This window comes from Arachis hypogaea, chromosome 13 (genome assembly GCF_003086295.3).
Source record: "Arachis hypogaea cultivar Tifrunner chromosome 13, arahy.Tifrunner.gnm2.J5K5, whole genome shotgun sequence".
Classification (NCBI taxonomy): Eukaryota; Viridiplantae; Streptophyta; class Magnoliopsida; order Fabales; family Fabaceae; genus Arachis; species Arachis hypogaea.
Window position 1 is genome coordinate 132,592,654 of NC_092048.1, and position 14,550 is coordinate 132,607,203.

At 32.6% G+C, this 14,550-nt stretch overlaps 1 pseudogene; it reads right to left on the minus strand.

The window, feature by feature from the left end:
* Positions 1–6,012: 6,012 nt before the first annotated feature.
* On the minus strand, positions 6,013–11,437 carry LOC112733671 (pyridoxal kinase-like; annotated as a pseudogene).
* Positions 11,438–14,550: the final 3,113 nt, after the last annotated feature.

Genomic DNA, 14,550 nt, shown 5'->3' on the forward strand with positions numbered 1-14,550 from the left:
GGTGTGAATGGTGTTTGTGTTTTTAATAAGACCATCGAGAAGGACAAAAGGGTGGTTGACCTGGTGGCCGCCAGTTTTGTTAGCTTGGATTTGGTTTCCTTTATTGATCCCTTCTTTCTCACTGTCCCCTTCACTCTCACATTCGTGCATGGCTGCAACCCATTCCACACCGTTAGATTCAATCTTCCTTCTCGTATTTCAATGCCGTATTGGATTATTAGCTAACACAGCTAAGTCAACGACGCACGTTTGCCTCTTCATCTTTTTTATGCTTTATTCCTATTTATTTATGAAAAATATTAGAAATTATTTATTTATTAAAAAAATATTAAAATTTTATCAAATTTTATTATTTTTTATTAATTAATTATTAATATTAAAAAATATAAAATAAAATATATTATTAAATTATTAAATTAAATTAAAATATTAAATTTTAATATTCCTACATTTTTCTTTATTACCAGATAAGAGAGAAAAGTAACATACATAGAGAATAAACAATGTCACGGATCCAGATATTTTTGCAATAAACAACTATACCTGTATACGAAAAAGACACGCTAAAGAATACTAGATTGTTTTCACTTGTATGGAGACGGTATGCATCGTTCTGGTGGTGAAACCGAATTTGATGTGATCTAAATTCTATTCGAAATATATACTGAGTCTATTTATTAGATCTAAACCTAGTCTTAGATCTGATGAAGCTTATACACTTTTGAGTCACGATTATATCGAGTAAAAATCGGGTAAAAATCGAGCCGTTAACATTACATTATCTTGATACCTTCGTATAAGCTAGCATATGAAGATATCCAAATTTTCAAGACTCCAATTATTATTTGACATGGTAAAATTCACTTAGAAAAATATAACAAGAACCAACTCTTCTCTAATATTAAAGCATAACCATAACCAATACTAGTATTGTCTAATAACACCAAATATTTAAATCAATATAAATAACACAATATTATGCATTAGTTTAAAATCTTATGCATTTTAAACATAAAACATTAACTTATAATCTTATAATAACTAATAACACAAAATATTAAGGTTTACAATACTTAAATTCTACTTAAAAATAGCCATCATCCATCATTAATAACACAAAATATTAAGAGTAAAAGACAAATAGGTTCCTGACCTTTTAAAACAAGGACATTTTCGTCCCTCAAGATTGGAAAATACATTTCGATCCCTCACGTTTTAAAACGCGTGACAATTAGATCCCTCCATCGAATTGGGCTTCAAAACGGCAACGGAACATGCTGACCTGGAATGGTAGAGTGTTAGGTGTCCGTTTTAGTTGCTGATGTGGATGAAAAACAAATTTTTAATGGACAAATTAGTCCTTGATGCCTAACATCTTGCCTCTGTCATGCGAGTTTCTGCTCAATGACTCTCTTACTCTCCTCATTTTGATTATTCTAAAACTTGTTCATAGCTTGCTCATATTGATTCAAAACCTCCATTTCACTATACAAATTCTTAGTGTTACTAACATACCTATCCATCTTCCTCACCATACCTTCCATATGCTTAACCAAGAACCCTAATTCATTGACATTTATGACCCCACTCACAATGTCACCATACACATGCTCAAATCCCTACAATGCAGGAATAGAACACTTCTTCCCTAACCATATTTATGTAAGACTATATATATAAACACTAGCACTAAAATGAAGGCCTAAATTTGAGAGTTTTAAACTAATTCTAATCCTAACACATACAGTAATACCGGCAAGATTTTTTCGAGAGAAACAGCAATTTTATACGTGTATGTATCACCTGTGCAATACCATAAAAAATTACATTTCAAGAATTAAGTTACTATTTTTTGGGAGCACAAATGTTAGAGATCATTCGATATATCAAAAGCATCATCCAGATGCTTGAAATTGACCTTGAAATATACACACAAACACACTAAACTGGGACCACTAAATACACAAATTGTTAATTTTTCATCACCTTCTTGGTCTGGTTGAAGTGGTATATCCGAACATGGCACATACATATAAGGCAACCAACTGAGAAGAAGCCGACATCAAGCTAACCAATATCCTTTTCCGGAGCTTGATCGAACAAGAACCTTGAGGTAGCCATGTCACCAGCCTTTGCATAGCCATCAATCATGATCGTGAAAGAAGCAACACTCTTTTCCGGCATAGCATCAAGCACTACCCTAGCATTGCCCAAATCCCCCACCTTCACAAAATCCCATATGATCGCATTCCATGATGCCACATTCCTCTGAGGCATTTCATCAAACAGCCTCTTTGCCTCCACCATATCCCCAACCATCACATAGCCAACCACCATAGCCGTCTATGAAACTACATTCTTCTCAGACATTCTATCAGAACACCTTGCGAGCGTCACCAATATTTCCACATTTTTCATACATATCAACCAAACAGGTTCCAACAAACATATCACCTTCAACCCCCACACCTCAACGCCGAGCCATGGAGCAATTTTCCTTCGCAGGATCTGCACATGCTTGAACAGGCCTTAATCACAGAAGAGTAAATGTACCTATTGGGAAGAGACCCATGTGCCTTCATGCGAATAAAAGCAGAGAGGGCGTCGAAAAAGTAATTTCCTTTGGTGTGGGCTCCGATGAGGGAGTTCCAGAGAAAAGGGGAAGGGCCAAGGACGTGGTCGAAGACGGAGGTGTAATATGAAGCAGTGGTGGCAAAGGAGGCGGAAAGAAAAATGAAGCGGGAGATGATGAGGTGATCTTGCTCTAGACCTCGTTGGATGATGGAGGCGTGGACTTGGTAGAGATGATGAATGGTCTTGCAGGCCTTAAGAAGGGTGATAATGGCGGCAGTTGAACGAAGCGGAGAAGAAGAGTATCAAAATATTGAATTCATCGGAAGAACAGCGTCGTTTTGGCCTTAAGGGACGAATTTGTCCACTAATAATTTGTCCCAATCCACTTCAGCAAGTGTAACGGATACGTCATTCTCTACCCCTCCATGTCAGCTGGCTCCGTTACCGTTTTTTACCCAAAATGGACGGAGGGGTATAATTGTTAGCCATTTTAAAACGTGAGGGATCGAAATATATTTTTCAATCTTGAGAGACAAAAATGTCCTCGTTTTAAAATGTCAATGACCTATTTGTCTTTTACTCAAATATTAATTGTGTATGATGACTGGGCCGACTTCGAATGACCCAAGCCATGGCTCGGACCCGATCCGAAATAATGACCGAGTCTATTTTTGAGACCCTTACCCGACCCTAGATCCAGTGAAATCACACCAAAATTATATTTAACCTAAAGTGTTCGAGACCGGATCGAGTCTTCGGACCGGACTGAGCCATGCACACCCCTAAAACAACATATAAAAGAACAAGGTTAACCATGGACTATTGCTAACAGAAATTCGTACGTGTTTATAAAATATATTTAATATTTAATAGGATTTTACACAAATAATTTTTAAAAATACAATATTACATTATATGCTTATCTTTTGTTATCATTGTATATAATCTAATTTTAAACAACAAATTAAAATATACATGTAATTCATAGTTTAAAAGCACAATTTAGTAGAAATTTAATCAGTAAATATATTTTAATTTTCCGCGTATTTTGAAAGCATCTAAATATTTCTCTTGAAAAAAAAACACCATTATTACTAACTCCTTTTCCTTGTAATTCACAATAAGTTTTGGAATTTTGCTGAGTAAAATTAAAATTTTGTCATTGAAAAGATAAATATTTTATAATTTTCAAAATATATTCAATACATGAAAAAATCTAATCTCTATGAATAGAAACCTTATTAATAAGTCCTTAACGTATATGATGTTACCATATAGTTTTGAATCTCTAGTCTTTTTCTTTGTTGATAATTCACTCAGCATAAGAAGTAGGTGTTCAACTTTTGGAAGGGTCAAAGATGCTAAGACTGAGAGATCCTACTGGTAACTACACCTGCATGAACCACGCAGTTCTGTCACAATATGATTGTGCAGAAGCAGAATCAAAATCAGAATCAGAATCAGCAAATTATCATGCACAATACAAAGCTGGTGTGCAGCACATGGAATCGTTGTGAGTGACAAAATGGCAAAGACTATTTCCTTAAAATTTGTCTCTCTTCTTCTTTATAAAGTTAGCAGTAAATAGTAAATACACATTATATACAATAAGAAGGAAGAAACAATCGTTGTTCATATCCTGGCTACAACCACTTGCTGGAAATAATGTCAACCACTCAATATGAGCTATTGAACATAGAGGTCCTTGCATATTACCATTTTCCTTTTCTTTGGAGTTAAAAAAACAATCTCAATTATTTTCATTAAACTTAATTGTGCATGCTCTCATACTTTGGCTTGCAGACGTATGTTCTTAGAGTCCACATGAACTGTCAAGGGTGCATGAACAAAGTCAGGAAAGTACTCTCTAAAATTAAAGGTAATATTTAAATCTGTCACTCTTGTTTGCAATTTCTATTTCCTTCTTTCAGGTGCTATTATTTCTTTGTAAGTTACTTGGTTGGAAAGTCATGCTAACATGGTTTTCAAGGAATTTCAAAAAATAAAAATCCTATAGCAGAGGTTACTTGTACACAAATGAGTTTTTAAGATATAGGAGAAGAGCCCATGATAACATAATTGTTTGAGCCTGAATGGTATGAGATTAGAGGAAAAGCAAAAGAAATGAGATTAATGCAAGTGATATTAATGCAGGTGTCTACACGGTAGAGATTAATGCAGAACAACAGACAGTATCTGTCACAGGAAATGTCAATCTTTCTACTTTGGTCCGAAAGTTGACCAAATTTAGGAAACATGTAGAGATATTGGATGCAGGTTACAACCAAGAGCAAGTGAACCATGTTAGAGAAAATAACATGAACCAAGCTCAACATATAATTAATGATCACAATGCCTATGAAAACCAATATCTGATTCCCAAGTTTGGCAGGGATCAATCGGAAGCTGAATGGTATCTTAATAAGCATAACGGTACCAGAGATGTGGAAAGGGTGATGATCAATCAACATTTGGCGGAACCATTGTTTATGGATCATGTCAACAATATTACCAACCAAGGTTTCAGTAGAGTGAATGAAAATCCCACATCAGAGAGCATGAATTTTCAACAGTATAATACTTATCATTCTCATTTGGGAAGTCAAGAATGGGCATGGAATCACCTTGCAGCATCACCTATTGGTGTGCATGATCAACAATTATTTCCAATCGCCAATAGTTATCATCCTTCAAAAGCAATTCAACAATGCTACCACAATCATTTACCCTATGAAATTAATTTCTATTAGACTTATAGCATGAAAGATAATATATTTAATAATGAATGCAGAAAGAAAATTATTAATAGTTTTGTCTAATTATTTGTGTCTTTGTATTGGATTTTCTTTAGTAGTTTTGTGATATATTTTTAAGGTCTTTATATCTAATCTTATTATGGTATGAATGAAATACCAAATTAGTCAAAGCATTCACAAAACATCAATTTAGTTTTGTAAAGATTTGTGATATCAATTAACTCTTGAATTCAATACCGCTGTTATCGTAAACTCTGCTCAAATGTGTAAACTTAAAAAAGTTGAAACATAATAAAGATGCAAGATAATTAATTCACAATCCCATTCCCTCCATTACTTCATGTTAATTTCTTTACTTCTTGATTCTGGGTTGTTTTTCCACATCTCGCTGCATTTGAAGAAGCATAAGGTTCAATCAATTTAAGAAAAAATATTCAATTCTTAAGGTCCATTATAGTTTTAAGGTTCAATATTTTCAAAAGAATCCTTATATAACCTGCAAAATAATTTCACGATTCCATCGCAGAGCTATTTGATAGATTACATTTCTTTTATTTTCTTAAAATTCAACATAACATTGGGATGCAGTTGGTAGATAGAAACACAATCTTAGTTGTGTAAATAGTGTTAAATGGTAAATTTAGCTTTCAATTACTCGTACTTCTATATTTGATGAAGAATATGTGAAAAATGAAGCAACTTGTCTACCTAATTGCTTGTAATGTAACTTCTAACAATATCCTTTCATAAAAGTTTAAATATTGTGAGCACATAAATGCTGAAATCATATAAGCAATTAGCTGTATATTTCAGCTTTAAATTTGATTTCTGGGTTGCGAATATCATCCTGGCTTTGAATTAATCTGATCTCTAGACTGGTTGACCGGGGATCATGACCTACACTTTTGTAGTCAGAGTGTCCTTTGCAAAAGAGCCTGCAAACATGGGCAATACTTACATCATTTATCAATTATCATCAAGAGGAGTGTTAGGGAGCCAGCAACTTTTGTGATTTGTAGCCATCAAGTAGTCATCAATGATGTTTTTAATGGTGTGAGATTTCATCCAATGGTATGGGATTACTCACTTTTCTTTTGCTGGTTACATGCTGGCTAGAATTTAATAAAATTACTGGCCCCTATACTTTTCCTTATCATCAATTGTCATTGTTCAAAAGTTGATGGCTTCATCAATCATCATGAAAGTCAAAAGTTTGAAAATCTGAAAATTGATATCCTCAATTGACTAGACGGCAATAAATTGGTCAAAGAAGTCAAATGCTAAAAGAACTTCCATCACTCCATCAGTATTTGCACACTATCATCAGAGGAGGAAGAAAAGATTAAGCTTAAAGTAACATGTGAAGAAAATGAATACCTGCAAGCTTGATACTGCAAGTTCTGCAGCAATCTCAAGGTTGTCAGGGTATTTCTGCAATGCATAGACATACAGCTCGTTACTATTATGGTCAAGGGTATAATTGGAAGGCTCTATAACTATAACCATAACTCCTAAGCAAAGGCATTACATTACTCCAAACAAGAAGAAGTGCAGTCATGAGATCTCCCGTTCCCTATAAGCAAAAAACATAATTGAAATTTTGGTTACTGAAAGTCTGAAAGCAGAATTGGATTTGATAAATGCTTTACTGTCGAAAGAGCACCTGGTCAAATGGATAAACAATTAAATGGGAAGTGAATGAATTAATGAAAAATGAAATCCACTAATGTGGTAGCTAGTTGCAAAGCGATAACATGGTGTTTATGTGGGGATGTACATGACGAACAGGTCTCTGGATTTCAGTCATATTTAGAGAAATAGAGAGATACTTCGATAATCACATAAGAAAGGCAAAACATTGATTAATATAAGCTGAACTCAATCCAAGTTTGGCTTCACAAAAGCTTTAACATTCATACATACATAACAATCAAACTTATCAAAAACTGAACTATACCGTAAAGTAAGCTGGTATTTTTGGAATCACAATCTTAAATTGTTTGGGAGGCTTTCCCTGTCACAAACAAATAAAACTAGTTCAGCGGTCACTGAAAAATATGCAGTATACAGAAATGAAACCAGTATTTAAAACTAAAGTAGTTCTACAGAAAAATGCATTTAGACAAGCAACCATATTATGAAAGGTCAAAATGAAAATTAAGAAAACTTGATTCGCAATATTACTCATATCTGAAAGTGAAACCAGAAATAGAAAATTTGGGTCAAATTACATTCAAGTGAAATCTAGTCCACCTTTTCCTTTGCATGGCTGCCAACGAGAAGAAGATTCCCGTCTATATTTATACTTGTTATTACAACCTGCAGGGTCATATATATTAGCTAAATGTTTGAGAGTGAACTTAAATTGCAGTTTTCAGAACAATTGGCAAGTTCATCATGATTTGTAACACTAGGCATATACTATTTCTCGGAATTAAAAAAAAAACGGTGAAAAAGAGAACACTTCTAAAAGAATATCTATAACTTAAGAACAATAAGCCTCAAACTTTGAACTGTGTCTGTGAGAGTAAATGCAGGTTGCCTATAAAAATAGAGGTGCACCACATTAGGCTGACACAATATCTAACCTCTCAAATGATGTTGCAAAATTTTATTTTTTTAGAAACAAAAGCCACAATTTTCATTGGAGCAAGAGACCTAAATCATTTTTACTTTAACAAAGAAATATGACAATTAAAGAAATAATCATCATCATCATATCATCATTACTACTTAAATTTAATTTTAATGCATTGACATTGTAAATTTTTTTCAGTATCATCAAATCATTTTCATTGAGAAGATTTAACTACTAGTGTGAAAGATAATTACGTTTATTAACGTGGCAATATATGATTGAATGTATGTGTAAAATTAAAATGTTTTAATATTGATAATGCATGGAAATTAAATAAAATAAAGGAGGGAGATAACAATCCAATTTAAATTTTAGTCAAAAGCGAAATGCAATCGAGTATAGATGGTTTGAGCTAACAATCCTGAAAGCAGATGAGAATTATCTGTAATGTGTAATCCATGTTTTACCATTCAGTAAAATATTGAGGGTGGAAGAGATGCCGAAGTTATGTGGTTCCAGTTCTACCCAAAGGACTATCCAAATCAATAAATAATGAAATATGCATAGTTGCAACAGTAGTGAATATTTCACTTGTCTAAATAGGAGTTTTTCCATGTACAAATATAAAGGTAAACCTTTGATGGTCCAGCCTCATGAAGAAAATTACAAGCTTTCCGCCCATCATTTTCAGATTGAATCCTACAATAAGTACAATGAATAAATATACAGGTAAAACTGACATATTCGTATAGATACACAAACAGAATAAATAAGTAAAAATCTGATAGCATCAATTGTGACAAAGAAGAAGCATAATAGTAACAAAATTCATAATGCCTTCAGCTATTGAAACTAATCTTTCAAATTTTAATCACTAGAAAACATCTAATAAAAAGGACAATGTGTGTAACAAACTTGGTTCTAAAGTTTAAACCCATTTAATTCTGAGAAAAATTACAACGCAACAGATGGGTACATGTATCAGTGCATAATAATAATAAGAATAAAAAATAATAAGGTGGACTCCCCTCTCCCTCCCAAACTAATACTACCAGGATAATAATAATAATAAAGAAGTGAAAATGGAACCTTCGTTAGAGACTATTGCAAGTAAATCAAAATTGTTGCTGTACACCACACTATAAATAGAGTGCTGAATGCAAAATTTCAATGTATGTTCATATCCTGATCCTGATCTTAAAAAAATTAATCTACTTCCACAGACAAAAATTGATTAAGAAGTTTCATACTTTAAAAACAAAAAGAGAACTAATCTTATACCGCCTATAAAGTGGTAGACATTGAAACAAACAAACCAAAGGAAAGAAAACTATATAACAAAAGGGGAACAAAAGGCTTCATGCAACCTTAATTGTAGGATAATTACCTGAATCCTGTTAGTAGTTCTGCTTCAAATTGGTTAGGAGTTAACATTGAAGTTACTGGAACAACCTGCCAAAATGTGTTATTCAGATATGTAGTTTTGAAATTAAAAAATATGAAAGGTAACATGAAAAGGAATTTTGCTTGAATCGTTTCATAACTAGGAACCAGTACCAGTGCATTAAAATATAGTTTTCAATTATTGGTAACTGAGCTAAAAGATTTATATTCTTTAAACTTGATGCATTGTATATATTATTTGCACATGAACACCTGCAGAAACATCTTTATTAAATAGTCTTACCCTTTCACGATAGACTGATATTAGCTCTTGAGGAACATAAAGTTTTCCTTCGTCACCCATCACTAGATCACAAACTGACAATGAAACACAAATTCTTTAATTAACTGAAGATATACAAATTTGTTTAAATAATTCAAGTCAACTCAGATTACACAAGCTTCAAATATAACCCATCATCAGGAAATGGAGAAAAAAAAAGAGATTCCAGTCCAATACCAAAATAGAAAAATTAAGTCGTATTTCCCAGTCTTAACATACCACTAACGAGTGAAAATTGCAATAAAACATTCCAGTAACGTTGGGGCAGTTCGGCACAAATTGTAGTTGACACTAACAGAGAAAAAGCAAAGTCCCTTTTAGCTACAACAGTACGTAAATTTCCTTTTCTGTTTCTCACTTTTCCTCTGAGGACATGAGTTATGTCCTCCATTCTTTACTTCAATTAATATCTAAATATTCATAAAAGCTAGACCACTATAAGATGGTCACATGCTAAAATAAACATGAAAATGATAAAAGATCATATCAAAACATTTTATAAGGCCAATATAGGACAACTTATCCTATCTTGTAAAGTTTTGTTGGTGAGTGAACACATCACTAAAAGCCTCACCATATATAAGTTTAGGGTTTACTGAGCGAAGCTTGCTGACAACTTCTAATACAGTGTCTAAAAAAGAGACTGAACCGATATAACCTGAAAATATAGAAATTACATTAGATAGAAGTAAGGAAAATAGGGAACAAAAAAACCCACAACAAATGGCTGATAAATAAGCTGTGAGAAAAACACATTGCCGCACAAAAATACAGCACAAATAGAATAACAACTAGTGCGGTTACAAAACTCTACATGACTCACCTGTTAATAAATGAGTATAGTACAACAAATCATTTCCTTCAAGACCTTCTATTAGTTCCCAGAGTTGTTGTCCATTCAAAACCTGACCCTTAAAAGTAGGGTATCCTGCATTACAGTCCTCAAATCCATTTAACAAAAAACTTCGCCTTAAATTTTAACGAGGATACCAATACCATTCCTGAAACTTATTCAGAACGACAGACACAACATCGCATCCTATTATGTATGATAGGCTTCAGAGCCCGAGAGACTGAATGGAAAAATAGAAGCAGCTTGTCTGTATGATTAGAGAACTGCACAGAGTTAATTGGATCCACATCATAGCCCAATAGTTGCAATGGAAAGACAGCTGATTTATTACCAACATACCCCTGAGAAGAATAACACAAAAAATGACCATGATGTCAAGCTAGCTAGATACTCAGCCATCTCTATGCATGTAACAAACAACAACATTCAGAATTATTCTATTGGCAACACCAAACTTGGTGGAGCTAGAATTTGAGTGCCAATAGGGTTAAAATTCTTTTAATCATTCACTATGTGTCCAATCATTGACCAAAGCATATTTGATTTGAATTTGATCACCAAGAAACTAATAGCGCCTAAACATCATAGTATCTTGCTACTGCTAACAAGCTAAGAGCGCATTTGACGAATTATTATCACTGAATAAGTAACATGATGAAGCGAAATCCAAAATGAAAAGGAAAAACCGAAGAAATGAAAAGTACCTGAACGGTGTGAGATTGAATGCTGAGAACTCGACCAGTCTCCGAGGGAAGAACTAGTGAAAGGATTGGAGGCGCCATCTATGAAGTTCTCGGGTTTCTTCTCGCCCGTAAAAATTGAAATAACAGAATATTAAATTAAATTCACAAGAGAGCGAAATCGATTGCAGGATATGAAAATTAAAGAGTGACTGCAAGAATGTAAGTACATAACGAAAGAAAATTTGATTTAACCGGAAAATGTGAGTTTTAGGGGAGAATCTGAGTGGTGATGAGTTGATTAGCAGAGACTGCAACAACATCGAAAAAGAGCTCGATGCTGATGTAAATGACCCCGAGTCACTTTCTGCATTCTATTATTATATGGTAAATTATAGTGTACAGATAATCAAATAATACAGATTTAAAGATATGCTTTTTTGTTCGTACACTATACAACACATGACTTGAGTGATGTAATAATATTATAATAATGTAAGAAAGAGAACATAAACTCTGTAATTATTACAGTATTGTTAGAGACTATTATTTTGGTTACAGAATAGTAAAAATGGAATTTTTGGAAATTAAAAGATTACTTATGTTAAAGTTCTTTCTAGTATAGTATTAAATAAAAATTATTACAGCACATTGTTTATACTATATATAAAATAAATTAATTTTAGATATAAATTAAGAATAATTTTTTTAAAAATAACAGTTAAGACATTATTTTTAATTAAATTTATTCGAACAACTTAAAAAGAATAATTGACAAAAATAATACTAATTTAATATTAGCTGAATTTATTTTAATTGTAACAAGTAATTAGCATGCAAAAATAATATTCTTAATTTTTTAAATAATTTTGTTTTAAATAAATTGGACAAATTACTTTAATAAATCAAATGGCAATCAATATTATTTGAACCTCCCAAACTAGAAAATGTAACGTCAAAGTCTCAAAGCATATTTCTATATAAATCGAATTGAGTCAATTCGATTTAATGAAACACGTAATAAATCGAATTCATTGGATTCAAATTAGGTGTAAAATATTCTTGAATGAAAATCGAATCAACTATGGGTTCGATTTGTAAATGAACGTAAGTCGAATTATTTTAATTCAATTTATCCATGCACGTACCTTATGGTAAATCGAAACTTGTGCTTCGATTTATTGTGTTTGTTATTATAGGAATAATTCGAAGACACTTAATTTGATTTACAGAGCACTGAGATGTATAAAAATGAGCTCATAATCAAATTTTCTGTGGTCACTAGAGATCGTGGCTAGACAAGTATGAGGATCATTGTACCATTTTACCTTCCAACTACCTTTGCACTGGTGGAGACTAACCTGGATGAACCATGCGCACCCGCCCCCGAACTCCTTGCAATTGCTATAGTACTTGCGATGATCCAATTTCAATACCTTGTACTCAATACCACGGCGAATGCTATAGGTCTTCACGCTGAACACGACTTCCTCTTTATCTTGAAATTGACCGACCTGAAATTCAGATACACCTCCTGTATTTTGCGTGTCTCTTGCCCCAAAGCCAACAGGTACACTGAGATCCTCCTAAGGTGCCATGGCATCCAAGTCCAGAGAAAAGAAGTGCGGAGGGTACTGATTAATACCTGAACTAAATGCTCCCCCACACACAGCTGGAGTCGTCCATGGTGTCTCATCGTCGCTATCATCAGCTATCGTTGCGGGCTCCACATCATCATCATCATCATGCAACGCATCCTCAACCCCATCAGGTACTCCAACCTCTCCAAAAACCGGAACCATCGCAGGAGAACTAGGCGTTGTGAAAGCAACCTCCTCCAACGGTCCAGTCTCACCAACTACTGCATCACAATTGCGATTCAAATTAATTGCAAAAGACGGTGAAACTACTAAATCTGTCTCAGGTGCAATTACTGGCACTGTTGACGAGGATCCAACAGGCATGACATTAGAGCAAGCTGAATATCCTTTGAAGTGGAGATTCCTATTCAAACCTCCAGAACTAGATGCCACATCAACAAACTTCGCCAACAATTTCGGAATCCTCACCTCGAAAAACTGACAGCGATAATAGATGAAAATCTTCGTCACTGCTAATAACAAATGAATTATATTTGACATCATCGCGTAACAAATGATATATAATTTTGTTGCATATAAAAAATATATTTTATGGCTGAAAATTTTATTTAAATTAAACTGTAAAAATTGGGCTATCTAATTTTATTAAGTTGTTTGAAATCTTGTATTAAGAATTTAATTGTTAGATATATAAATTTAAAAAATTATTTGAAGTAAAATTAAAATTATCTTTCATCAGTAAAGACAATATAATTTTAATGGAGAAAAAATATAATTCATATACTTTGACTAAGTTATATATCATGTTAGAATAGTTTCCGTTAATTACTAAAAATTAAACATAAATGTAATAATATCTTAATTTTGTTTAACATGTTTAATTATTTCCATGTAAGAATGAAAAGAAAGCAAACTAATAAAATGTTAAAATGTTTATAACAAATTAACAATACACGTTATAATTATTTTTTTAAATATATACTTATAAATAAATATTTAACAATTTTTTATATATCATACGAATATTATTTTTTTATAATTATCATTTAAAAAGTTGTGAATAAAGACGTAAATAAAAAATCAAAAAATGTGTTATTATTGTTTAAATGGTTAAATATGTATTATTTTACCGTCATATATAATTATAATTTATTTAATCTATTAGTATATTACATTAAGAAAAGAAGAAAGAAAATAAAGTTGAGTTAATAATTCGAACCGAAAAAGCCATGGTTTTGTTGTATAAGAAAAAAGAAGTGTAATAAATTTTAACAATTTTTAATTGCTTTAACCATTTTCAAACGGAGTTACTAATTAATATTTAACAATCTGCAAATAGTTGTACCATATTATAATTACAGTCTTTGCATTTATATTGGAGCCCTCTCTAATAAAAGAAAAAAAAGACACATGTCATTAGTTTTAACCACAAAAAAATATTTATATAAAATCTGTATGAAATAAATCTTTACACTAATGTAACCCTTATTATATTCATTCATTCATCTTATTTTATTCTTTTTTAATAATGGATTAAAAAATTTATCTATAATTGCTGACTACTTATCTAAAAGATTTTAATCCCTAGAGTAAACGATAAATAGGTCCCTGACGTTTTAAAATGAGGACATTTAATTTTCGTCCCTCAATATTGGAAAATACATTTCGATCCCTCACGTTTTAAAACGCGTGACAATTAGATCCTTCCGTCGAGTTAGGCTTCAAAACGGCAACGGAACATGCTGACTTGGAAGGATAGAGTGTTAGGTGTCCATTTTAGTT